The following is a 27,461-nucleotide window of genomic DNA, read 5'->3' as shown; positions in this document are numbered from 1 at the left end:
TTATAAAATCCCCATGAACCATCACCTGTCATCATTCCCTGCAACAACAGGATTCTAGCCTGACCCATTGCTGCCACTCACCAGGCACAGCTAAGCTCTGCTTCTGTGTCTTTGACGTATAACATCCCTTCTACCTAGAATGCCTCTCCTTTCCTTTTCCTTTTCCATTTTTCTGCTTACAATAGCTCATACTTATTGAGGGCTCTTTTATACTAGCAAACACACTAAAACTTTTACTGCATATTCTCATTTGTAATTCTCACAATGACCCTCTCAAATTGGCCCATTTTACTAATAAGAAAACTGAGACACAGAGGTTAAATGAGTTTTCCAAGGTCAAGCAGACAATATACTAGCAAATGGGGAAATGAGAAAATGTCTGTATTGTAAGTTAAATGAGTACATAAACTTCAACAGGAGATGAAAGGAAAGGTCATCACGTTGGTTTCTAAGATTATAGTAATATCTACCTCAAAAATAATTTAAATTTTACAAAGAACTTTCATATTCTCTGTCCTATTTTATTTTATTTATTTATTTATTTTAAATTCAATGTCAGCAGAACCTTAGGTTTAGGAGAAAAAAAACATGTAATGGAATTAAGAGAATACCATTTGAAAACTTAATAATTACTTTCCAAATTGAACATAAAGCTTAAAATAAAATGATTATTTCATATTACTTTTTGGTTGTAATAAAAATATTAAAGCACATTTTTAAAAGACTGTAAAGAACTTCAATAGAACATTGATTTCCTTAAAGAAGGTATGGAAATCTTGATGTTTAAAAAATTTAAACATAAAATCGTAAGTTTAGTTGAATATAATAAGTCCCTCCACCTCATCACAATGCCTGCCTAATTGGAGGGTAAGTTTGGTGTTATTAAAGCTTATCCCTATATATATATTTTAATTTTGAGCCTTCAACCAGTTGACTAGGGTAGGCTTTCAAAAGATTTGAGAGGCCTTTGTTTGTTGAACAAATACTTTATATTCACCATTGGAAAATAGGTTAAGCCTGCTGTGTCAATTAGCTTAATTGATGGGAACTTCAATTGGTCCTGGGGTGCGTTAATTTTCTGAGGCGAACCTGTTGAGAGAACTACTTAGAGAAACTTTCACAGTTGGGAGAGCTTTCAAATGCACTTGACTTAATCTAAGATCCAGTTACCATACTTTCACGCATATTAAATGCCCCAAATCCTCCTTGTGTCAACACCTTTGATATCAAGACCATCTTTGGTTCCTTCTGCCTGCAGTTTTCTTTATCTTCCTCCCACTTAGACAAGAAGGACAAGATTTGTCCTGATCCCTCCAAGGGGTAAAATTAAGACCAGTAGCTTGACAAGTGCTATTTAGTGTAAGAACGTTCTCAAGGTTGTCTGTATGTATGATAGCATGTGTAGTTTGGGGGTGGGTCATAAATATATATGTGTTTGTGGGTGGGTGCATACACACAGCTGTGTAGCTCTTTTACATATATCATGACACAGCATCCTAGCAAACCTGTAAACTATTTATCTCATCTTATAAATGGAATAACAAACCTTATGCAAGGTTGCATAGCAGAGCCAGGATTTAATTCCAATATCAAAAACTGAGATCTTTTCTCTACATCATCTGCAGTCCAGACGATCATTTTGTTAAAAAACAAAAACAAATTAACACTATGAAATCTTCTGATTTAAAATCTGCTTCTGATTTAAAATATTTGAACTTTTAATAAATAATTTAATTTTACAGATCACATTGGAATCATAAAAGGGAAGTACATTGAGGGTTCTATTTTTCTTGTAGTCACGCTGACTTAAGGATGAGGAATTGGTCAAAAGAAAACACCACTGTAATATCTTACTCATCCTGACTTTTTTGATCAGGATAAAACTGTATTAGAACCAACATGTGCATTAAGGAAAACTGATTCTTAGTGGGTTACCTCTTAAAAACAAACCTAAAATAGGAACTAAACTAAGAGGAATTGTATGAGTCAAAATAACTGCACTTAGAAACCTAGTTTCTTTTAGTTATAAGGACACAATCTAAAAGAAACAGGTATGTTTACTTTGTTTGTAAAATCATACTTATAGTGACCAAATCTAGTCATAAAGATTTAAAGGAGATTTTTTTCTTGATTAGTTAATAAATATACAGTCACAGTTTTAAGATATATAATTGAAATAAGAGTATACCAATATAGAAGCAGGCAAAGAGCATTGCTGTGATATACAAGCACGTAGATGCATTTTGAACGTTTTCCTTTCTTTTCTCATTATGCAAATTCTGATGTAGCATTTGAAATCGTATATGTTTTACAAACTGGAAAGGTTGAGTCAATACCTAATTTATCATCGTTTTGGTTTATTGTCGACTTTGCAGTCTCTTGGATATATTTTTTATTGTACTTGTGTCCTGCATATTAGTCTTCTGTTCTTCAGTCCTGGCTGGGGAATTCCCTCATTCTTTGATCACAGATGCAGTGTAAGGCCTTTTCAGTCCGAGATGATCTTTTGGACCAGTGGGAGCAGTCCTAGTGGACTCATTGATGGATGTAAGTTGATTTTCTCCTGCTGGACCAGACAAAAGGGCTTGGGTATTTATCAAGACAAGTTCTTCATCAGCTATTGAATCACCTTCCAAAAGAGAGATGTCATTAAATTTTTTAAGTGGAGTCATCTGAGGAGAATTCAATTCTTTTTTCTTCATAGGTGTTTCATATTTGGTGCCACAACTCCATGGTGGCTGAAATGCCTTCTGTGCAGCTGGAGAAACAAATGTACAAATGGGACTGACAGGTGGAGGTACAGGCAATCTGCCCAAGAAATCCAAGGCTCTTCTCTTTTTGCAGTTTTTTGGGTCATCAGTCTCTTTCTCCCCTTTGCAACAAGACTTTGAAGTCATTTGGGCTGCTACAGGTGTGGAGAAAGACTTCCCTTTGAGCTTACAAAGTGGTAACTGTCTCATGAAAGGCAGAGCAGCACATGCTAAAAAATATTCAGGCATTTGTTGGAGAGATAGGAAGGCATTGGGCTAAGATCTTGAACATATCTTAGACCTGACAGCTCAGTCTCTTTCTGAAATGTCTGAAAATTAATGAGATCTATAAACATTCTTAGGGGCTCTCTCTCTCTCTCTCTCTCTCTCTCTCTCCCTCCCCCCCTCCCCTTCCCTCCCTCCCTCCCTCCCCCCCTCCCCTCTCTCTTGTGGCATAAGGCCCATGTATAAGAAGTGATGAAGACAATAACAAGCAAAAATTTGGCCTCTGTAACCTAATCCTTTTTGGCTTTGCAGCTGATTGCCAGGTTTCCTCCCAGCCACCCTTACCCTCCCTGCCTAAGGCTGTTGATTGGTCTAACACCTTAGCCTCCTTGCTCATTAGCATTCACGTCTACAGAAATTTTACATCAATTTCACTTAATGTAAAACCACCTTCTTATTACACTCTGAACATTTTCATCTCTCCAAGCGCCTGAAATTCTATGACTTTCAAATTTCTGTCTTCAATGGGAACCAGTGCCCTTTTGAATATATCTATTTCCCCAGTGGATCCCATTACCTGGATATATGGTTCTTCCAATCTAAAATGTCCAAAATATACACCATAATCTTTATCCTTGCATCTATCTCCTCTTCGATTCTATTAAACCGTAGCCCCAGGAGTCTTTGAATTTACCTTTGTCTCCTACTGTTTTCTAAACTACAGATCCAATTGGCCACAATTAGGTTAATTTAATGGGACTTTACCACTTATACATCTTTTGCCTCATCGGCCTTTTTCCTTTTGCTCTGAGACCAGGCTCTCTTCCCTTCTGGCCTGATCTACAGTAGTCACCTTCTTCAAGAGTTACTATTATAGAATAAATCTGATAATGTCTCTTCCAAGCTAAATTAATGTAAAATAAATATTATTTATGTGCATTACTTTTCCTTTTTTAAGTTGTAGAAAATATACAACTGTCTTGCCAAAGCCAGTTAATTGCAGAACTGAATATCAATCCTTTCTTAATACAACCTCTTTCTACTACCCCAGGCTAGATCCATCAAAGACTCCTCTTTATATGTAGGCTGAAACTCTAATTCCTTTGAAATGGTCCACCTTTAAAATTTCACCTTCTTTTACTCCCACACACTTAACTTATGCTTGTTTTCAAAACTACTTGTCATTTCCCTCAATGAGCAGATCTTCATAAATTCATACATGCTCCATTGATTGTCATTAGAGAGGTCAGGAGTGTCCAGTCACTAATAATTAGACATCTCTGGGGGACTTGAATTCTCCATGAGCAAGGTTCAAGGGGCACGCCAGAACTCTGCAACCCCCAACACTCACAACTTTGTCACCAGCATTCCTTCTTGAGACCATCAGGAATGATTACATTGTGCTCTTTATTCCTTTTCATGTCATTACTATAGAAACCCTAGTCTCCTACATTAATGCTCATCCCTTGGAAATTTGAATTTTTACATTCTGAAAATTATCTTCTCTGACCTCAACTCCCACTCCTCCCCTGCTGGAGGGAGATTTACATTTAGAGTCTTTTGTCATTAATCTATCACCACGTCTCTCTATTGATTCAACTATCATTCCCTAGGGTCACTAGTCCTCCTTCTTTGATGTCAGGGCTGGGTTCACTGTAGTTCTCTCCAACACTGCTATCAGAACTCTTTGAGATTTCGCTATCCATGAAGATCCTTCCAACATTCAGATCTCTCAGTAAATTGATCTCTTCCACTCTACCATAGCCACACATTCTCATTATATCCTGGTGCTCGTGACCAATGACTACCTCCCGTCCAAAATCTCAACATCACACCTCCCACTTCCTCTCTTTCTGGCTCATTCCCTCTAGTGCTCCAACTCTAAAAATCCTCCAAAAATAAGAAAATATCTGATTTTATGACTTCTCAATGTCTGTTAGCTCCTTAAATTCTCACTTCCCTCCTTATTTAGATTAAATTTCCTAGTCAGTTATTACAGTGGTTCTGCTTCCTTTCATATACACTCAACCTCCTTGCCCTCCATGCAGAGGAATATGTCTGGAGAAAAAATACCATCATGCTGACTGGACACTCTTTATAATTATGATCATTAACCTCAAGTGGTTTCTTAATGCTGCCCAGTAAGCATACTTCATTTTGCTATTACTATTCACAATTCCACTCTACAATGGCACTGTTTCATAGCTTTTCTTTTCTCAAACTTCCAAAATCTCCTCTCTCATCATCATTCTCAGCTGATCATGTGCCTGCTATTTCAGAGTCAGCCACATAATTTGCAAGATGAAATACAAAATAAAAATACAGCGCCTCTTATTTAAAAAGCAGGAAAAAAGTGACATTAAAAGTACTAAAATATAAAAACTTTTCCTTTCATGGTCTCTCACAATGTCGTGGCATTTTTACTTTGTAGTTAATCTTGTCCCAAGTAAAGAAAAATTTTAAAAGTTTAATTTATTATCATGAATTTTACCATTCATCTTTATATTTTGCAATGCCAGTTTTAAGTGCAAAAATAAGATTATTTAACTTGTATGAAGAATCATCAAAATTACAAAATTTACATTTTGTGGTTTATATATGCATATGTATTTTATTTTTATCAGAATAGAGGAAATGTTGCACAAAACTAACCAAATATTTTCTTTTCCCTTCTTTATTCGTGCACATTCTGTCTAAAGTCTCTACCTCAGCTTACTGCCGAGTGAGGAAAAACTGAAAGAAAAAGAAGTGTGGGTTGCCCTGTATTTCCCTTTCACGTCATCATTTTCAGTGTAAGTAGTCAGCTACTACAGCGAAGTAACTTGAATAAGAAAAGATATAACAGGTTCCTTAGTTTTTTGTGTTTCTTGGATCACTATTGCCTTTTTTCTGAGTTGGCAGCAAGTTCTTGTACAAACCGAAAGTGTGGCTTCTTGGGCTGTCAGTGTCCCAGGCTTTCCCAGTTGTAGGCTGGCCTACCTTGTACTTGCTTTGAGTCTTGCTGAATTCCCATGCATAATGAATCCACTGGAGTTCTGTGTTCACAGGGCATCATGAATACTATATGTGAAGGGGGTAGCAAGAAAGAGAAGATGCACATATTGTGTGTATCTCCTCTGCTCACCCTCATGTTCCTTTGTCTCATTGGACTTTACGAAAGTTCAAAGATAAATCTTTTAGGAATTTTATAACATCAACAACAGAGATTTAAAATTTGTGGGACCCTTCTGTGCATCGGGTCCTATGCCGTCGTGTGGGTTGCATACCCATGAGCCTGGGCCTGTCCTGTTTCATGAGAAATAGAAATAATCAGAAGAGAACTTTCATCATCTCCTGCTACTACACTCTCACCCCAACTTACCTCTCAACCCATACCCTCAGCTTCCCACCTGTTTGGTGAACCGTCCACACTCCTGTTTGAATTCAACCCCTCCACGTCTATGCTGGATCTCTTACATTCCAACTATTCAAAATGTTGCATTTCTCCTTTTTCTCTTGTTCATCTCTCTGCTGGATCATTCTCATCAGCAAACATATTGTTATCTATCCCATATTAAAATTTTCTCTTGACTCTGTCACACAATCAAGCTACCATGCTATACATCTCCCCATCTTTAAAGTAAAAAATTCCTCAAAGAATTGTTTATTCTTACTGCATCCAGTATCTCTCCTCACATTCCCACTTGAATTCACTCCAATCAGGTACCGCCATCCAAACCACCTGTGATCATTAGTGGCATTGTTTTGCTAATTCCAGTGGTCAGTTTGTAGTCAACTTCTCATTTATTTTATCCATTGCAACATTCTCTCATTTTTGATACCCTCTTTTTAGTTAGCTTCTGTGATGGTTAGTTTTACGTGTCAGTTTGGCTAGGCTATGGCCCCTAGATATTTGGTCAAACACCAGTTTGGATGTCGGTGTAAAGATATAATTTTAGATGAGATTAACATTTAAACCAATAGACTTGGAGTAAAGCAGATTACCCTCCATAATGTGAGTGGGCCTCATCCAAATAAAGGCCTTAGAGAAAAAAAGACTAAAGTTCCCCTAAGAAGAGGGAATTCTGCCTCTAGACTGCCTTTGGACTCAAGCGGCTATTCCCTGGGTCTCCACCCTGCTGTACTACCCTGCAGATTTTGGATTTCCCACCCTCCACAATTGCGGGAGCAAGTTCATGGATAGATATAGATATGGATATAAATATGGATATAGAAATAGATATGGATATAGAAATAGATATAGCTATTTCCTATTGGTTCTGTGTCTAGAAACTCTAATAAGCTGCTAAGAACCCAAAGTCATCCACCCAGTTTTGATCTTACCTCTCAAGCTACTCCGAGTTGCTGTGGTTTTTATTCCATTTTTCCCCATTTTCCCTGATCTCTAAACTTTGGAGTACTGAAGGGTTTGTCCTTGGCATTATTGTCTCTGCTATTTACATTCATTCTCTTGGTGATCAAATCCAAATATACATTTTACCATATTTGCTTTATTATTTCCTCTGTGTGTATATTGGGGGAAAGGTGTATAATTAATTTTTTGTACTATTTTACAGTAAGTCACACATGTTATTTCCCACTTTCCCAAAATACTTCAGTGTGCATTTCCTAAAATCAAGGATATTCTCTTATATAACCATAATATAATTATCAAAATTATAATTGATATAATACCATTATTTAATGTAATAACTTCATTAAAATGTCATCAAATGTCCCACAAGTGTCCTTTATCACAACAAGGTCACATATCACATTCACTTGTCAAGTCTTTTGAGTTTCCTTTAATATGGAGCAATTCCTCAGTCCTTCTTTGTCTTTTGTGACATTGATATTTGAAAAGTACAGAGCATTGATTTCATAAAATGTCTCTCAAGTTGGGTTTTGTCTGATGTCTCCACATGATTATACTCAGGTTATGTATTTTTGGCAGAAGCACTGTGAATGACTGCTTTTTGATTTCTAGCCTGAGCTCTTTGCCTTTCAGCAAGTAGCCTCAAAGTCATTTTGTTAAGTGAGAATGAGATCATACTGGAGTAGGGTGGGCACTAATCCAATATGACGGGTGTCCTTATAAGAAGGGGGATTTTGGACACAGAAACACACATAGGGAGAAGGCCGTGTGAAGATGAAGGCAGTTATCAGGGTGATGCCTCTACAAGCCAAAGATTGCCAGCAACCCACCAGAAGCTAGGACAGAAACATGGAACTGATTCTCACTCATAACTCTCAGAAGGAACCTATCCTGTTGACACATCATTGATCTCCAACTTCTAGAACTGTGAGACAATACATTTTGTTGTTTAAGCCACCCAGTTTGTGGTACTTTATAATAGCAGCCCTAGCACAATAATAAACTACCCATCCATTCCACTCTTAGGTATTTACCCAAGAGAAACGGAAGTATATGTCCAACAAAGAATTACACAGGGATGTTCACCACAGGTTTATTTTTAATTGCCCCAAACCAGAAACAACTTAAATGTTCATCATCAGATTAATAGGTAAATAAAATAAATTTTAGTTTGTTTATATAATGAAATATTATGCAGTAGTTAAAAGAACAAACTACTGATAGACACCAAATGAATGAATACATTAAAAAAAACTGCTGGATGAAAGAAGTCAGGAATAAAAAATACATCCTACTATAATGATTCAATTTAAATGAAATTCTAGGAAATGCAAAACTAATTTATATAGTCAGAAATCTCATCAGTGTTTGGGAGGACAGAGATTGATGGACTGACTGAGAAAGGGCATCAAGGGACCTTTTTGTGGTGATGAAACTGTACCTTGATCGCAGTGGTGCTTATATTTGTCAAAACTTATTGAATGCTACACTTAAAAATGGGAACTTTTATTTTGGAAGTTTGATTTTTAAAAATGTATGGTTAGTAAAAAAAAAAGTTTAAAAATACTTAAGATGGAAAGAATACATATAGAAACAATAGTGGTTCCTTATTTTGTTTTAATTCTTAATGTTTTATTGTTCGTTTTCTAAACAGCATGATAAAATCTCTAGCTATATGGTCATTATTTTTTAATTGCCATACTCAGGATTTCTGACATTGTCTCAAAGCTGTCACTGAGAATGTTGTTGGGTGTTATGAAAATAAGCTAGAAAACTGGAAATTAGGTTGGAAATAAACTCAGGTAAAATTGAAAAAAACACCCTGTTTGCTCTGGGGATTTGGATTATTGATAAGAAGGGGTTGCTTTTCACTTAGAATTTGTTAACAATGCACAGTGTTTGTTATTTTTATGCAATATTTTGACTATAAATTTATACTTGAAATGATAAATTTAGGTGTGGCCTTTTAGTTTGGAATTTCCACTCCCTTGGCTATAATTTTTTAATTTTAGGAGATGTGGTTGTGGTAGAGTATCTCAGAGCAACTTTCTGATCAACAAGGCAATTAACAGCGTTGAAAACGATACAAAACTTAATTAGGTCTATATTCAGGTGCTCTCTGTTAGGACTCTAAGTTAGTATTCTCAAACTTGGCTACACATGCAATCACCTCAAAAATACTTACACCTGAATCTCATACCTATTTCTTTTTAATTGTCCAGGAAATGGGATTTTAAAAATAGTCCCAGTTGATTCACATGTGAAGCCAATGTCCATAAATGCCCTGGGGCACTTTCCGGGGTTGCCATATGACTGATAACCTGTACTAAGTTAGGAGCTCAGGGTTTCAGGACTCTGGTTGACTCTAGTCTTCACCTATGAATCGGTTGGTTTCTGTGGATGAAAGGCACCTTGATGTGTTTTTTGCTATTCAAATTATCGCCTTTACAATACTTTATCTGAAGCTTCTACTTTGAAGTTGTAGAGTTGTGGAAATGGTTGCTTTAGAGATAAAACATCATCAGTAAAATGTTAAAAATGTATTCCAGTACAGTGAATTTCTAAACTACATTCTTGTTCAGTATAAACTCCTCTGGTTCAACTTATCATAAAGGATTTAGAAATATGGCACAGGCATTCCATAGTAATTTTTTGAAATTTAAATAACAGCTTTTAAAAAATATATTTTGTTTATTTTTGGCTGCGTTGGATCTTTGTTGCTGAGTGCGGGCTTTCTCTAGTTGTGGCGAGAAGGGGCTACTCTTCGTTGCAGTGCGTGGGCTTCTCATTGCGGTGGCTTCTCTTGCTGTGGAGCATGGGCTCTAGGTGTGCAGGCTTCAGTAGTTGTGTCACGTGGGCTCAGTAGTTGTGGTTTGCAGGCTCTAGAGCGCAGGCTCAGTAGCTGTGGCTCACGGGCCTAGTTGCTCCGCAGCATGTGGGATCTTCCCGGACTAGGGCTTGAAACCGTGTCCCCTGCGTTGGCAGGCAGATTCTTAACCCCTGTGTTACCAGGGAAGCCCCTAAATAACAGCTTTATATTCAAAATTAAATAATAGAAAGAATGCATAGTTTTAAAAGTTTTGGTTGTATGTTATCCATTCTTAACTAATCACTTCCTAGATTAGTGTTGTTATGGTCTGGATTGTGTCCTTGCCAAAGTCATATGTTAGTGTCCTAGCCCCCAGTACCTCAGAATGTAACTGTATTTCGAGGTAGATGCTTTAAAAAGATAAAGGGAGGTCATTAGGGTGGGCCCCTATCCAGCATGACTGGTCTCCTTATAAGTATAGATAAGGACACAGACCCACAGAGGGAAGACCAGGTGAAGGCAAAGGGAGAAGATGATAACCTACCAGCCAAGGAGAGAAGCTTCAGAAGAAACCAACCTGCTGTCACCTTGATCTCAGACTTCTAACAGTAAGTACTTTGAGAACAAACATCTTTAAGACACCTAGTCTGTGGTACTTTGTTACAGAAGCCTTAGAAATCTAATACAGTGGTTCTCAACATTAGCTGCTCAGCAGAACCACCTGTAGCTACAATAAAAGTAAAATGATGCCCATACCAATTAAATCATAATGGGAGGGGAGGAAATGTACGGTGGGTGCACACTGATTTTTTTTAGTAAGGTCTCCATGTGGTTTTTTTTGGTCATTGAGTACAGGCTTACATTTCACTAACGTTTTTCTGTAACAGTCTGCTACAAAGTTGCCTAGTGAGAATAACTTGAAAACTGATAAACAAGTCATAAGTTCTTTACAATCTATCCAGGTTCTATTTGTTATTTTGACAAGTATGTTCCTTAAATTATTTAGTATCTATTCTTTGTGTGATAGAAAACAACAGTAAATGGGTTTAAAATTTTGTTATCTGCTATAGAAATAAATTTCTTCTTGTGTGGCTTATGCATAGAGACATTATTTATTCTATTGTAATATTTCTCTTAAGAGACAGATCTCAATATGTTCCTGTTTTCTCAATGTGATATCATAGCACCATAGAAAGTATAAATGCCAAGATTTTAAGCCATTTTGTGGGTATTTTGAGGATTAACCCTAATTATTAAATTACAGTTTCTAAAAATCTTTGGTTTGATTTCTTCAGAGAGAATGTGCTTTATCACAGGTAAAGAGAGGAAAAACAATTCCTGAAACAGGAAAGAATACAAATAAGAAAGCTGCAGCTGCAGCAACTAACCACAGTAGAAACTGTTCAGAAATGCCACTAAATAGTTCTTTCCAGACTATTTCCAAACAAGTTCTGCTGCTTGCTAAGCTAAAAATAGGTACGACATATGCCACATATTAATAATTATCTGCATGTGGGGATTCTCCAAGAACTGACCTCTATAGCTTGGGATAAAAATCACCTGGAGACCTCTGGTTGTTTCTGCTAATCAGTTCTCACACAAAATAGGATACGGGGTTTAAGATTAGAAAATCAACTGCTGGAATACATGGTCTGGGCTCAGATCCTAGTTTTTCTCCTTCTTGGCTTTGTAACCTTGGGTAAATTATTAAAAAAATTTTTTTAAATCTCTGTGTAGCTAATTTTGCCTCAGGGATTTTTTTGTGCTCATTTAAGGCAGTAGTAAACACTCAGTGTTAATTTATATCAGACATCATCTATTACAACTGTGTAGAAATCCTCTCATCCTTCACTACCTTTATACTTTGGTACTTGACCCATATTATTCTTTCTATCCTATTTATTTCTCTCTTCTCACTGTCTTTTAGAGTGGTAATATTAGAATTTTATGTTCCATTTGTTGCTATTGTGTATCCACCACACAGCAGTATGGTTCTATCTTAGTCTTCACTAGAAACTACTCTGTTGGAAGTGTCTTGAAAAGAAGCTCTTGTTCTTGTCAATCACAGTTCTCTTACTTGTCATCCCTTACATCACCTTAGAAGAAGGTAACTCTGAGATGGTTGGCAGTTAAGGTAAAGGAGGAAAATTTTAAAAAGGTAGTGTCAAAATATCTCAATAAATCCTAGCAAAAAGCCCCTGTTTATTAAAGAAACTCTCATTTTACCAACTTTATCCACTCAGGCAGCTCACCCTAATAAGCCCTCAATTTTTCCCACTAGATCATCACTTGATTCATCATCTCATGAACCAGGCAAGCTAAAACCTGCCCTAGATTAACACCAAGGTCAGCTACTTAATTGCTGTAAATCATAATCTCCCAATATTTTGCTCCTTTGACTGTCTTGTTATTCCTAATTGCTTTTGCACTTTAATATTCCTGACTTTCAATTATCCTTTTTTTAATCTGTAACGTATTTAACCCTTGAGTAAGTTACATGTGGAACACAATGCTATATACTCGTCTTTGTTTTACATATAACTGTTGCAGGAGTATGTCGCTTATTTCTCAAATGGTTGTAATATTCATGAGGAAAAAGATTATATCTTTTTATCCCCTATAAATCCTAGAACAGTGACACACACAAGGGAGGCACACATTAAGCTTGATTCCATAAGTAATTATTCATTTAAAATTAAGCGCAACTCCATTTTCTGCTTAAAATGCTTAATAAATTAGGATTTGGGGATTACAGATACAAACTACTATATACAGAATGGACAAACAACAAGGTCCTACTGTATAGCACAGGGAACTATACTCAATATCCTGTTATAAACCATAATGGAAAAGAATATGAAAAAGAATAAATATATATATATATATATATGTATATATAACTGAATCACTTTGCTGTACACCGGAAACTAACAAGATGTTGTAAATCAACAATACTTCAATTAAAAAAAATTAAACATAAGTAAAAAAAAATTGGTGTCTTTTTTTACTATTTTTTAAATAAGGTATTGTCTGGATGTATTCCTTATTTGACACCATTGTCTTTTACGAGATCCGATTTGTTCATAGTCGTGAGTTAATTCCTTACAAAAAAAAGTTCTAAACATACTCCAAAATTGTGAGAAAAAATGATATATTCTTCTTGAGTCAGAAGTTTTATTTTATGTACATTAATATATACCTAGAATGTACTATGGTATTACTTTGGTTGCCTACTATTTACACATGCAAAGAAATATTTCTGGTTGTATTTGATCTTTTTATTTTTTATTTTATCTTACTTTATTTTATTTTATCCTCTCTCTTTCTTTCTATTTTTTCTTCTTTTTATTCTGAGCCGTGTGGATGAAAGGTTCTTGGTGCTCCAGCCAGGAGTCAGTGCTGTGCCTCTGAGGTGGGAGAGCCAACTTCAGGACACTGGTCTACAAGAGACCTCCCAGCTCCACATAATATCAAACGGTAAAAATCTCCCAGAGATCTCCATCTCAACACCAAGATCCAGCTTCACTCAACGACCAGCAAGCTACACTGCTGGACACCCTATGCCAAACAACTAGCAAGACAGGAACACAGCCCCATCCATTAGAAGAGAGGCTGCCTAAAATCATAATAAGGCCACAGACACCCCAAAACACACCACCAGAGGTGGACCTGCCCACCAGAAAGACAAGATCCAGCCTCATCCACCAAAACACAGGCACCAATCCCCTCCACCAGGAAGCCTACACAACCCACTGAAACAACCTTAGCCACTGGGGACAGACACCAAAAACAACGGGAACTACGAACCTGCAGCCTGCAAAAAGGAGACCCCAAACACAGTAAGATAAGCAAAATGAAAAGACAGAAAGACACACAGCAGATGAAGGAGCAAGATAAAAACCCACCAGACCTAAAAAATGAAGAGGAAATAGGCAGTCCACCTGAAAAAGAATTCAAAATAATGACAGTAAAGATGATCCAAAATCTTGGAAATAGAATAGACAAAATGCAAGAAACATTTAAAAAGGACCTAAAAGAACTAAAGAGGAAACAAGCAATGATGAACAACACAATAAATGAAATTAAAAATACTCTAGGTGGGATCAATAGCAGAATAACTGATGCAGAAGAACGGATAAGTGACCTGGAAGATAAAATAGTGAAATAACTACTGCAGAGCAGAATGAAGGAAAAAGAATGAAAAGAACTGAGGACAGTCTCAGAGACCTCTGGGACAAGATTAAATGCATCAACATTCGAATTATAGGGGTCCCAGAAGAAGAAGAGAAAAAGAAAGGGACTGAGAAAATATTTGAAGAGATGATAGTTGAAAACTTCCCTAATATGGGAAAGGAAATAGTTAATCAAGTCCAGGAAGAACAGAGAGTCCCATACAGGATAAATCCAAGGAGAAACACACCAAGACACATATTAATCAAACTATCAAAAATTAAATACAAAGAAAACATATTAAAAGCAGCAAGGGAAAAACAACAAATAACACACAGGGGAATCCCCATAAGGTTAACAGCTGATCTTTGAGCAGAAACTCTGCAAGCCAGAAGGGAGCGGCAAGACATGTTAAAAGTGATGAAGGAGAAAAGCCTACAGCCAGGATTACTCTGCCTAGCAAGGATCTCATTCAGATGTGATGGAGAAATTAAAACCTTTACAGACAAGCAAAAGCTGAGAGAGTTCAGCACCACCAAACCAGCTTTACAACAAATGCTAAAGGAACTTCTCTAGGCAAGAAACACAAGAGAAGGAAAAGACCTACAATAACAAACCAAAACAAATAAGAAAATGGGAATAGGAACATACATATTGATAATTACTTTAAATGTAAATGGATTAAATATTCCCACCAAAAGACACAGACTGGCTGAATGGATACAAAAACAAGACCCGTATATATGCTGTCTAGAAGAAACCCACTTCAGACCTAGGGACACATAGAGACTGAAAGTGAGGGGATGGAAAAAGATATTCCATGCAATGGAAATCAGAAGAAAGCTGGAGTAGCAATTCTCATATCAGACAAAATAGACTTTAAAATAAAGACTATTACAAGAGGCAAAGTAGGACACTACATAATGATCAAGAGATCGATCCAAGAAGAAGATATAACAATTGTAAATATTTACGCGCCCAACATAGGAGCACCTCAATACATAAGGCAAATACTAACAGCCATAAAAGGGGAAATCGACAGTAACACATTCATAGTAGGGGACTTTAACACCCCACTTTCACCAATGGACAGGTCATCCAAAATGAAAATAAATAAGGAAACACAAGCTTTAACTGATACATTAAACAAGATGGACCTAATTGATATTTTTAGGACATTCTATCCAAAAACAACAGAATACACATTTTTCTCAAGTGCTCATGGAACATTCTCCAGGATAGATCATATCTTGGGTCACAAATCAAGCTTCATAAATTTAAGAAAATTGAAATCATATCAAGTATCTTTTCTGACCACAACGCTATGAAACTAGATATCAATTACAGGAAAAAATCTGTAAAAAATACAAACACATGGAAGACTAACAATACACTACTTAATAACGAAGTGATCACTGAAGAAATCAAAGGGGAAATCAAAGAATACGTAGAAACAAATGACAATGGATACATGACGACCCAAAATCTATGGGATGCAGCAAAAGCAGTTCTAAGCGGGAAGTTTATAGCAATGCAATCCTACCTTAAGAAACAGGAAACATCTCAAATAAACAACCTAACCTTGCACCTAAAGCAACTATAGAAAGAAGAACAAAAAAACTCCAAAGTTAGCAGAAGGAAAGAAATCATAAAGATCAGGTCAGAAATAAATGAAGGAATAGATAGCAAAGATCAATAAAACTAAAAGTTGGTTCTGTGAGAAGATAAATAAAATTGATAAACCATTAGCAAGACACATCAAGGAAAAAAGGGAGAAGACTCAAATCAGTAGAATGAGAAATGAAAAAGGAGAAGTATCAAATGACACTGCAGAAATACAAAGGATCATGAGAGATTACTACAGGCAACTGTATGCCAATAAAATCGACAACCTGGAAGAAATGGACAAATTCTTAGAAATGCACAGCCTGCCAAGACTGAATCTGGAAGAAATAGAAAATATGAACAGACCAATCACAAGCACTGAAATTGAAACTGTGATTAAAAAGCTTCCAACAAACAAAATCCCAGGACCAGATGGCTTCACAGGCGAATTCTATCAAACATTTAGAGAAGAGCTAACACCCATCCTTCTCAAACTCTTCCAAAATATAGCAGAGGGAGGAACATTCCAAAATCATTATACGAGGCCACCGTCAATACCAAAACCAGACAAAGATGTCACAAAGAAAGAAGACTACAGGCCAATATCACTGACGAACATAGATGCAAAAATCCTCAACAAAATACTAGCCAACAGAATCCAACAGCACATTAAAAGGATCATACACCATGATCAAGTGGGGGTTTTTCCAGGAATGCAAGGATTCTTCAATATACACAATCAAGGTGATACACCATATTAATAAATTGAAGGAGAAAAACCATATGATCATCTCAACAGATGCAGAGAAAGCTTTCAGCAAAATTCAACACCCATTTATGATAAAAACCCTGCAGTAACTAGGCATAGAGGGAACTTTCCTAAAGATAATAAAGGCCATATATGACAAACCCACAGCCAACATCGTCCTCAATGGTGAAAAACTGAAACCATTCCCACTAAGATCAGGAACAAGACAAGGTTGCCCACTCTCACCACTCTTCTTCAACATAGTTTTGCAAGTTTTAGCCACAGAAATCAGAGAAGAAAAAGAAATAAAAGGAATCCAAATCAGAAGAGAAGGAGTAAAGCTGTCACTGTTTGCAGATGACATGATACTATACATAGAGAATCCTAAAGATGCTACCAGAAAACTACTAGAGCTAATCAATGAATTTGGTAAAGTAGCAGGATACAAAATTAATGCACAGAAATCTCTGGCATTCCTATACACTAATGGTGAAAAATCTGAAAGTGAAATTAAGGAAACACTCCCATTTACCATTGCAACCAAAAGATTAAAATATCTAGGAATAAACCTACCTAAGGAGACAAAAGACCTGTATGCAGAAAATTATAAGACAGTGATGAAAGAAATTAAAGATGGTACAAATAGATGGAGAGATATACCATGTTCTTGGATTGGAAGAATTAACATTGTGAAAATGACTCTACTACCCAAAGCAATCTATAGATTCAATGCAATCCCTATCAAACTACCACTGGCATTTTTCACAGAACTAGAACAAAACATTTCACAATTTGTATGGAAACACAAAAGACCCCGTATAGCCAAAGCAATCTTGAGAAAGAAAAACGAAGCTAGAGAAATCAGGCTCCCTGACTTTAGACTATACTACAAAGCTACAGTAATCAAGACAGTATGTTACTGGCACAAAAACAGAAATATAGATCAATGGAACAGGATAGAAAGCCCTGAGATAAACCCACGCACATATGGTCACCTTATCTTTGATAAAGGAGGCAAGAATATACAGTGGAGAAATGACAGCCTCTTCAATAAGTGGTGCTGGGAAAACTGGACAGGTACATGTAAAAGTATGAAATTAGAACACTCCCTAACACCATACACAAAAATAAAGTCAAAATGGATTTAAGACCTAACTGTAAGGCCAGATACTATCAAACTCTTAGAGGAAAACATAGGCAAACACTCTATGACATAAATCACAGCAAGATCCTTTTTGACCCACCTCCTAGAGAAATGGAAATAAAACCAAAAATAAACAAATGGGACCTAATGAAACTTCAAAGCTTTTGCACAGTAAAGGAAACCATAAACAAGACCAAAAGACAGCCCTCAGAATGGGAGAAAATATTTGCAAAGGAAACAAGTGGCAAAGGATTAATCTCAAAAATCTACAAGCAGCTTATGCAGCTCAATAACAAAAAAACAAACAACCCAATCCAAAAATGGGCAGAAGACCTAAATAGACATTTCTCCAAAGAAAATATACAGATTGCCAACAAACACATGAAAGAATGCTCAACATCATTAATCATTAGAGAAATGCAAATCAAAACTACAATGAGATATCATCTCACACCAGTCAGAATGGGCATCATCAAACAATCTACAAACAATAAATGCTTGAGAGGGTGTGGAGAAAAGGGAACCCTCTTGCACTGTTGGTGTGAATGTAAATGGATACAGCCACTATGGAGAACAGTATGGAGGTTCCTAAAAAAACTACAAATAGAACTACCATACGACCCAGCAATCCCACTACTGGGCATATACCCTGAGAAAGCCATAATTCAAAAAGTGTCATGTACCAAAATGTTCATTGCAGCTCTATTTACAATAGCCAGGACATGGAAGCAACCTAAGTGTCCATCGAGAGATGAATGGATAAAGAAGATGTGGCACATATATACAATGGAATATTACTCAGCCATAAAGAGAAGCAAAATTGAGTTATTTGTAGTTAGGTGGATGGAACTAGTATTTGTCATACAGAGTGAAGTAAGTCAGAAAGAGAAAAACAAATACCATATGCTAATACATATATTTGAAATCTAAGAAAAAAAATGTCATGAAGAACCTAGGGGTAAAATGGGAATAAAGACACAGACCTATTAGAGAATGGACCTGAGGATATGGGGAGGTGAAAGGGTAAGCTGTGACAAAGTAAGAGAGTGACGTGGACATATATACACTACCAAACGTAAAACAGATAGCTAGTGGGAGGCAGCCGCATAGCACAGGGAGATCAGCTCGGTGGTTTGTGGCCACATAGAGGGGTGGGATATGGAGGGTGGGAGGGAGGGAGACACAAGAGGTAAGAGATTTGGGAACATATGTATATGTATAACTGATTCACTTTGTTATAAAGCAGAAACTAACACACCATTGTAAAGCAATTATATTCCAATAAAGATGTTAAAAAAAAGAAATTGTCAATTTTATTAGAAGTGAGTGTTTTTATTGCTATATATGTAAATGTTGTTATTCTAAAGATCTGTGCTCTAAAAGATTTAGGAGTAACATATCATGTCTGTAACTTATGTTAATAATTTATTAAATACTATTTTTATTTATGTGTGTATGTATATAGAAAGAAGATAAAAAGCATATTTCAATATATCTTAGCAATTGATACAAATGTTTGAATATTTCTTCACTGTATTACACTTTTGATTTTTCTGTTTGTAATATTTTATAATAAAAAGTTGGGGGAAATGTATAATTTTGGGAAAAAGCAATTGCAGCTTAAAGATGGTGCCGTCTTTTTCATTTCAATCTTTATTCATTATGAGATCCTTTACTAAGCATTATGAAAACTAAAGAAATGAATCAGATTCCAGCATTCAAAGTATAGTCAAGTCTTGTATACTGTTGGTGGTAGTGTATATTGCTGTAGCCACTGTGGAAAACAGTATGGAGGTTTCTTGAGAAGCTAAAAATAGAACTACCATATGATCTAGCAATTCCACTCCTGCGTATATATCTGAAAAAAACCAAAAACACTAATTAGAAGAGATACATGTACCCCAGTGTTCATAGTAGCATTATTTCCAATTGCCAAATGTGGAAGCAACCTAAGTGTCCATCAACAAATGAATGGAAAAAGAAGATGTGGTACATATAAACACAATGGAATATTACCCAGCCATTAAAAAGAACAAAATTTTGCCATTTGCAGCAACATGTATGGACTTGGAGGGTATTATGCTAAGTGAAATGAGTCAGACAGAAAAAGACAAATACTGTATGATATCACATACATGTGGAATCTAAAAAATACAACAAACTCGTGCATATAACCAAAAAGAAGCAGACTCACAGATACAGAGAACAAACTAGTGGTTACCAGTGGGGGGGTGTACAATATAGGGGTAGGGGAGTGGGAGGGCTATACTATTGGGTGTAAGATAGGCTCAAGGATGTATTGTACAACAGGGGGAATCTAGCCAATATTTTCTAATAACTGTAAATGGAAAGCAACCTTTCAAATTGTATGAAAACATTTTTTTAAAAATTGTAATAAACTAATTTTTTTAAAGTGTGGTTAAAAACATGACAGGAGCATTAAAACAAGCAAATTATATTATGTCTCAGAGGAATAAGCAATGTATGACACTAAGGAATAAAAATATACATCGATAAAATAACATGGATTTCAAAGGAATAAAAGATTATTTACCTATAAGAAACAAATTTAAGGAAGCCTTTATATAACAAGCAAGATTTTTAACTAAACTTATTTAAACACAGGAGAAATTAAAAGTAAATCTTTCTGGGTCACTAAAAATTCTATTTGAATAATAAATAATATTTGAAAATTAAATTAAGCAACTCCCAGAAGTGATTCTTGTTTAGATGTTGTTTTGGCCAGTCAGTACACTCTGTAGTTTCCATACAGTATACAATTTTATGGTCTTGTTAAAGTGAAAAGAGGTTACATAAGAGCATGAACTTGTAGTCAAAGGGATCTAGGCCATTTAACTTCTAGTAATGGCAATTCCTTTCCTTTTTAGTGCATTAATTTTTTTCAAATGGCGTTGCCCTGCATTATCTCAATTTTTGTCTCATAATACTCCTGTGGGTTAAATGGTGTAAGTATTATGATTATTTATGCTATACAAAAATCAAGCAACTGAGATATTTTTAGGTTGTGCCTTGCAGAAATGTTACTTTCTTTTCTGTAATGGGAATATTAAGAATAGTGCCTATCACAGGGTAGATAATCAATACAATTCTAAATGAATGAACCAATAGGAGAATTAAAGAGTAAACTCTTGAATGTTTGAATTACTTGATGGGGAAAAATGTAGGAACTCTGTTCCACAAAATCTCTCCACTTCCCTGCCGTTAAGGAGTGGTTCATTTTCTATATAGCCCAAGAGAGTTCTATGAATGAGTGAAATATTTCTGTTCCTGAAAGACAAATGGTCTTGTAAGGTGTTTTTATTTAATGGTACACAGAAGGAAAGCTTCAAATTTAAGTAAAAATTTCCTGACAATGCTCTCAGACCAAAGGTCAATAGTCTAAAATAGTGCTGACATCTTTTACAATTTAAATTGAGTAGGAATGGCATCTAAAAACTAAGGAGTAAGTTAAACTGGTAAGCCTTTGTTTATGCAGGAAATCTTTCCAACGTAATCACCTTAGAAAACTTCCATTTCATCAAAAGACACATTTAGGGCTTCCCTGGTGGCGCAGTGGTTGAGAGTCCGCCTGCCGATGCAGGGGACACAGGTTCGTGCCCCGGTCTGGGAAGATCCCACATGCCTCGGAGCGGCTGGGCCTGTGAGCCATAGCCGCTGAGCCTGCGCGTCCGGAGCCTGTGCTCCGCAACGGAAGAGGCCACAAAAGTGAGAGGCCCGCGTACCGCAAAAAAAAAAATAAAGACTAATTTACAAATACATCTTAATGCAAATGGTTACATCTATTTTTGAGTGGGGCTCAGAATTAATTTTACTTCTTTACTATGTATTGGCTCATTTCCTACCTTGTTTATAAAGATGTAGTTTTTAGGTAGGTGCAAATGCAAAAGTATTGTATAGAAGCTGTCATAAATCATGTCACTAAATGAAAGACACATTGAAGGATTATTGCCATGTTTTTTAAATTGTCTTTCTCATCAACAACCTACTAAAATTTTATGGCACATCGAATTCTGTTAGCCTCAAAAATTTGCTTTCAAGAAACACAGCTACATTATTTTCAACTCAGTTATTCTGGTACCTCAAGCTCTGAGAAGCTTTTTTTTTTTTTCCTTTTAATTTGCTTGTATCCACAATATAAAACACTGATAAATTTATGAAAGTACTTTTTAATTAAAGGAAGAAATGAAGATAAATAGTTTTAGGTTCACAGCAAAACTGACCTGAAGGTTCATAGATATCCCATATATTCCCAGACCCACACATCATAGTCTCCCCCATAATTAACATCCCCCACCAGAGCGATACATTTGTTATGATTGATGAGTCTACTTTGACACATTTTTATCACCCAAAGCCCATAGCTTTGGATTTACACTCTTGGTGTAGTATATTCTATGGATTTGTACAAATTTATAGACTTGTATTTGCCATTATGGTAATATGCAGAATAGTTCCACTGCCCTAAAATATCCTCTGTGATCCACCTGTTGATCCTCCACTCCCCTTTGGTTGTTGGGGCAACAACCAAACTTTTTACTGTCTTCATAGTTTTTATTTTTTCAGAATGTCGTATAGTTGGAATCATACAGTATGCAGCCTTTTAAGATTGGTGTCTTTCATGTAGTAATATGCATTGAAGATGCCTCCATATCTTTCTATGGCTTAATAGCACAATTCTTTTTAGCAGTAAGTAATATTTAATTGGCCGGATGTATCACAGTTTGTTTATCCATTCACCTATTGAAGGGCATCTTGGTTGCTTCCAAGTTTTGGCAATTATGAATAAAGCTGATGTAAAAATCCATGTGTGTTCAAATTTTTGTGTGGATATGAGTTTTCAACTCATGGGTAAATACCAAGGACCAAATTTCTAGGTCATATGATCTGAGTGTGATTAGTTTTGTAAGCAAGAGCCAAACTGTCTTCCAAAGTGGCTATACTATTTTGCATTCCCACCAGCAATGAATAAGAGTTCCTGTTACTTCACATCCTTGCTAACATTTGGTGTTGTCATTGTTCTGGATTTTGAATATTCTAATAGGCAGGTAGTAGTATCTCACTGTTGTTATAATTTGCATTTCCCTGATGATATATGATGTGGAGCATCTTTGCATACGCTATTTGACATTTGTATATCTTCTTTCATGAGATATCTCTTAGAGTCTTTGGCCCATGTTTTAACTGGGTTATTTGTTTACTTATTATTGACTTTTCATTGTATATTGTATTGTTCATTGTATTGTTCATTGTATATTTTGGATAACAATCCTTTATCAAATGACTCTTCTGTAAGCATTTTCTTCCAGCTTCTGGCTTGTCTTTTCATCCCCTTGACAGTATCTTTCCCAGAGCAGATTTAATTTTAATGAAGTCCAGCTTATCAATTCTTTCTTTCATGGATTGTGCCATTGGTGTTGTATCTAGAAAGTCATTACCATACCCAAGGTCATCTAAAATTTCTCCTATGTTATCTTTTAGGAGTTTTACACTTTTGAATTTTATATTTAGGTCTGTGATTCAGTTTAAGTTAATTTTTGTGAAAGGTGTAGGGTCTGTATCCGAATTCACTTTTTTTTGCATGTGAATATCCAGTTGTCCCAGCATCATTGGTTAAAAAGACTATCTTTGCTCCACTGTATTGCCTTTTCTCCTTTATTGAAGATCAGTTGACTATATTTATGTGGGTCTATTTCTGGACTCTTTATTCTGTTCCATTAATCTATTTATCTATTCTTTCTTCAACACCACAATATCTTGATTACTGTAGCCTTACAGTAAGTTTTAAAATTGGGTAGTGTTAATCCTCCAGCTTTGTTCTTCAGTATTGTGTTGACTATTCTGGGTCTTTTGCCTCTCCATAGGAACTTTGGAATCAGTTTGTCTATATCTGTGAAATAACTTGCTAAGATTTTGATTGAGATTGCAGGGAATATATAGAACAAGTTGAAAAAAACTAACACTTTGGCAATACTGAGTCTTCCTATACATTGACGTGAAATACCTCTACATTTATTTTGTTTCTTTTTTATTTCTTTCATCAGAGTTTTGTAGTTTTCTTCTTATAGATTATGTACATATTTTTAAAAAATTTATACCTAAGTATTTCATTTTGTTGAATAGAATGTAATTGACATTGTGTTTTTAATTTTGAATTCCACTTGCTATTGCTTATGTATATAAAAGCAATTGACTTTTGTATATTAACTTTGTATCTTGCAACCTTGCTATAATCACTTATTAGTTCCAGGATTTTTATTTTGTCAATTATTTTCTGATTTTAAACATAGGTGATCATGTCACCTGTGAACAAAAAGAGTTTTATTTCTTGCTTCTTAGTTTGTATACCTTTCATTTACTTTTCTTGTCCTATTCCATTAGCTAGGACTTCCAGTACAAGTTTACAAATATTGTTGAAAGGGGATGTCCTTGCCTTTTTCCTGATGTTAGCAGGAAATCTTTGAGTTTCTCATCATTAAATATGATGTTAGCTATAGGGTTTTTTGTAGATATTCTTTATTAAGTTGAGGAAATTCCCCTCTATTCCTAGTTTACTGAGAGTCTTTATGATGAAAGGGTACTGGATTTTATCAAATGGGTTTTTTGCCCTTATTATTATAATGATGTGATTTTTCTTCTTTGGCTTGTTGATGTGATGAATTACATTTATTGATTTTCAAATATCGAACCGGCCTTTTATACCTTCAATAAATCTCTTTTTGGCCATGGTGTATAGTTGTTTTTTACATTGTCAGATTTGATTTGCTAACATTTTGTTGAGGATTTTTGCATCTAAGTTCATGAAAGATAGTGGTCTGTAGTTTTCTTGTAATGTCTTTGTGTGCTTTGGTTTTAGGCTAATGCTGGGCTCATAGAATCGGATAGGAAGTATTCCTTCTGCTTCTGTCTTCCAAAAGAGACTGTAAAGAATTCATATAATTTCTTCCTTAAATATTCAGTAGAATTCACAAATGAACACATCTCTCCTGGTGTTTTCTGTTTTATTAATCATTGGTTCAATTTCTTTCATAGATATAGGCCAATTCAGATTCTCTATTTCATTTTGTGTGAATTCGGGCAGATTGTGTCTTTCAGGGAATTGATCTTTTTCATATAGATTATCAAATTCATGGGAATAGGGTTATTCATCATATTTCTTTAATATAATTTTAATGTTCAAGGGATCTGCAGTGATAACCCTGTTTTATTTCTGTTCTTAGTAGTTTATGCCCTCTCTCTTTTTTTCTTAGTTAGCTTGGTTAGAGGCTTATCAGTGTTGCTAATCTTTTCAAAGAACCAGCTTTTGGCTTCATTGATTTCCTCTATTGATTTCTGCTCTAATTCTTATTATTTCTTTTCTTTTGCTTACCTTGAATTTAATTTGTTCTTCTTTTCCTATTTTCCTAAGGTGGACACTTAGATGATTGATTTGAAGTCTGTTTTCCTTTCTAATATATATATTCAATGCTATAAATTCTCCTCTAAGTGCTACTTTTTCTGCATCCCACAAATTTTAAGTTGTGCTTTCATTTTCATTGAGTTCAAAATATATTTTAACTTCTCTTAAGATTTCTTCTTTGATCCAAGTATTATGTAGAATGTGTTATGATCTCCAAGTATTTTGGACTTTTTCAGCTATCTTTCTGTTATTGATTTCTAGTTTAATTCCATTGTTGAATGAGAGCAGATGTCATATGAATTCTATTCTTTTAAATTTGTTAGTTTGTTTGATGGTGCAGAATGTGGTCCATCTTGACAGATAATCTATATTCTGCTGTTGTTGGATGAAGTAGTCTGTAGATGTCTATTTTATCCAGTTTATTGATGGTATTATTGAGTCAGCTATATCCTTACTGCTTTTCTGCCAGCTGGATCTCTCAGTTTCTGGTAGAGGAGTGTTGAAGTCTCCAACTACTACAATAGTGGATTCATTTATTTCTTTTTTCAGTTTTTTTCATTTATTGCCTCACATAGTTTTGTTCTCTGTTGGGCACACAACACATTGAGAATTGTTATGTCTTCTAGGAGGATTGACTCTCCTATTATTATGTAATATCCTTCATTATCCCTGATAACATTCCTTGCTGTAAAGTTGACTCTGTTTAAAATTAATATAGCTACTCCCACTTTTTTTATTAGTGTTATATGGCATGTCTTTCTCAATCTATTTGCTTTTAATCTATATTGTCTTTATATTTAAAGTTGGTTTTCTTTTAATCTATTCTGACAATCTCTGTCTTTTAGTTAGTTTAGACCATTGACATTTAAGGTAATTATGGATATAGTTGTATTAATATCTACTATATTTCTTACTGTTTTCTATATGTTTCCCTTGTTCTTTGTTCCTATGTTTGTATTCCACTATTTTTCTGCCTTTTATGGTTTTAATTGAGCATTTTATATGATTCCATTCTCTTGTTTTTCTTACCATATCAGTTATACTTCATTTAAAATTTGATTTTATGACTGCCCTAAGAGTTTGCAATATACATTTACAACTATTACCAGTATACTTTCAAATAGCATTATATCACTTCATGGATAGTACAAGTACTTTATTATAACAAAATAATTCTAGTTCCTCCCTCTAATGCTTTTTATTGTTGCTGTCATTCATTTCACTTATCTGTAAACATGTATATGTGTATATGTATATTTGAATACACTGTTGCTCTTTTTATTAGAAACAAAGTGTTCTCTGTTAGATCAATTAGAATAAGAAAAATAAAAGTTTTTATCTTATCTCCACTTATTTCTTCTTCAGTGCTCTTCCTTACTTCATGTAGATCCAAATTTCTGATCTGTATTATTTTCCTTCTCTCTAAAAAACTTCTTCAAACATTTCTTGCAAAACAGATCTACTGACAACAAATTTTCTCAATTTTTATTTTTCTAAGAAAGTCTTCTTTTCCCTTTCACTTTTGAAAGATAATTTTGTAGAGTACAGAATTCTAGGTTTTTTCTCTCTCAACGTTAAATATTTCACTACACTCTTTTTTTTTTTTTTTGGTATTGTTTCTGAGGAGAAGTTAAAAATAATTCTTACATTTGTCCTTCCACAGGTAAGGGTTTTTTTCCTCTGGTTTCTTTCAGAACTTTTTTCAGTATCTTTGATTTCCTATAGTTTGAAAATGATATGCCTAGGTTTAGTATTTTACTGTTTATCCAGTTTGGTATTCTCTCAGCTTCCTGGATCTGTGGTTTGGTATCTGACACTAGTTTGGGAAAATTCTCAGTCTTTATTGTTCAAATATTTTTTCCATTTCTTTCTCTTTCTGGTATTCCTATTACCCATAGGTTACAATTTTTGTAGTTTTTCCACCATTCTTGGGTATTCTGTTATATTTTTCCAGCCTTTTCTGTTTGTTTTTCACTTTTGGAAGTTTCTATTGAGATATTCTTTAACTCAGAGATTCTCTCCTCAGCCGTTTTCAATGATGTCTAATAAAATCATCAAAATCATTCTTCATTTCTACTGCAGTGTTTTAATTTTAGCTTTTTTGGGGGGGGGGCGTCTCTCAGAATGTCATTCTCTCTGTTATATTGGCCATATGATCTTGCGTACTATCTTCTTTATCTATTAAAACTCTTAGCATTTTAATTGTAGTTGTTTTAAATTTCAGATCTGATCATTCCAG

At 35.2% G+C, this 27,461-nt stretch overlaps 1 pseudogene; it reads right to left on the bottom strand.

The window, feature by feature from the left end:
- Positions 1-2,357: 2,357 nt before the first annotated feature.
- Positions 2,358-2,999, bottom strand: LOC117307542 (breast cancer type 2 susceptibility protein-like; annotated as a pseudogene).
- Between the last annotated feature and the right edge of the window lie 24,462 nt (positions 3,000-27,461).

Source organism: Tursiops truncatus, chromosome 12, assembly GCF_011762595.2.
Source record: "Tursiops truncatus isolate mTurTru1 chromosome 12, mTurTru1.mat.Y, whole genome shotgun sequence".
NCBI classification, from domain to species: Eukaryota; Metazoa; Chordata; class Mammalia; order Artiodactyla; family Delphinidae; genus Tursiops; species Tursiops truncatus.
Note: the sequence above shows the minus strand (reverse complement) of the source record. Positions and strands in the feature narration are given on the sequence as shown.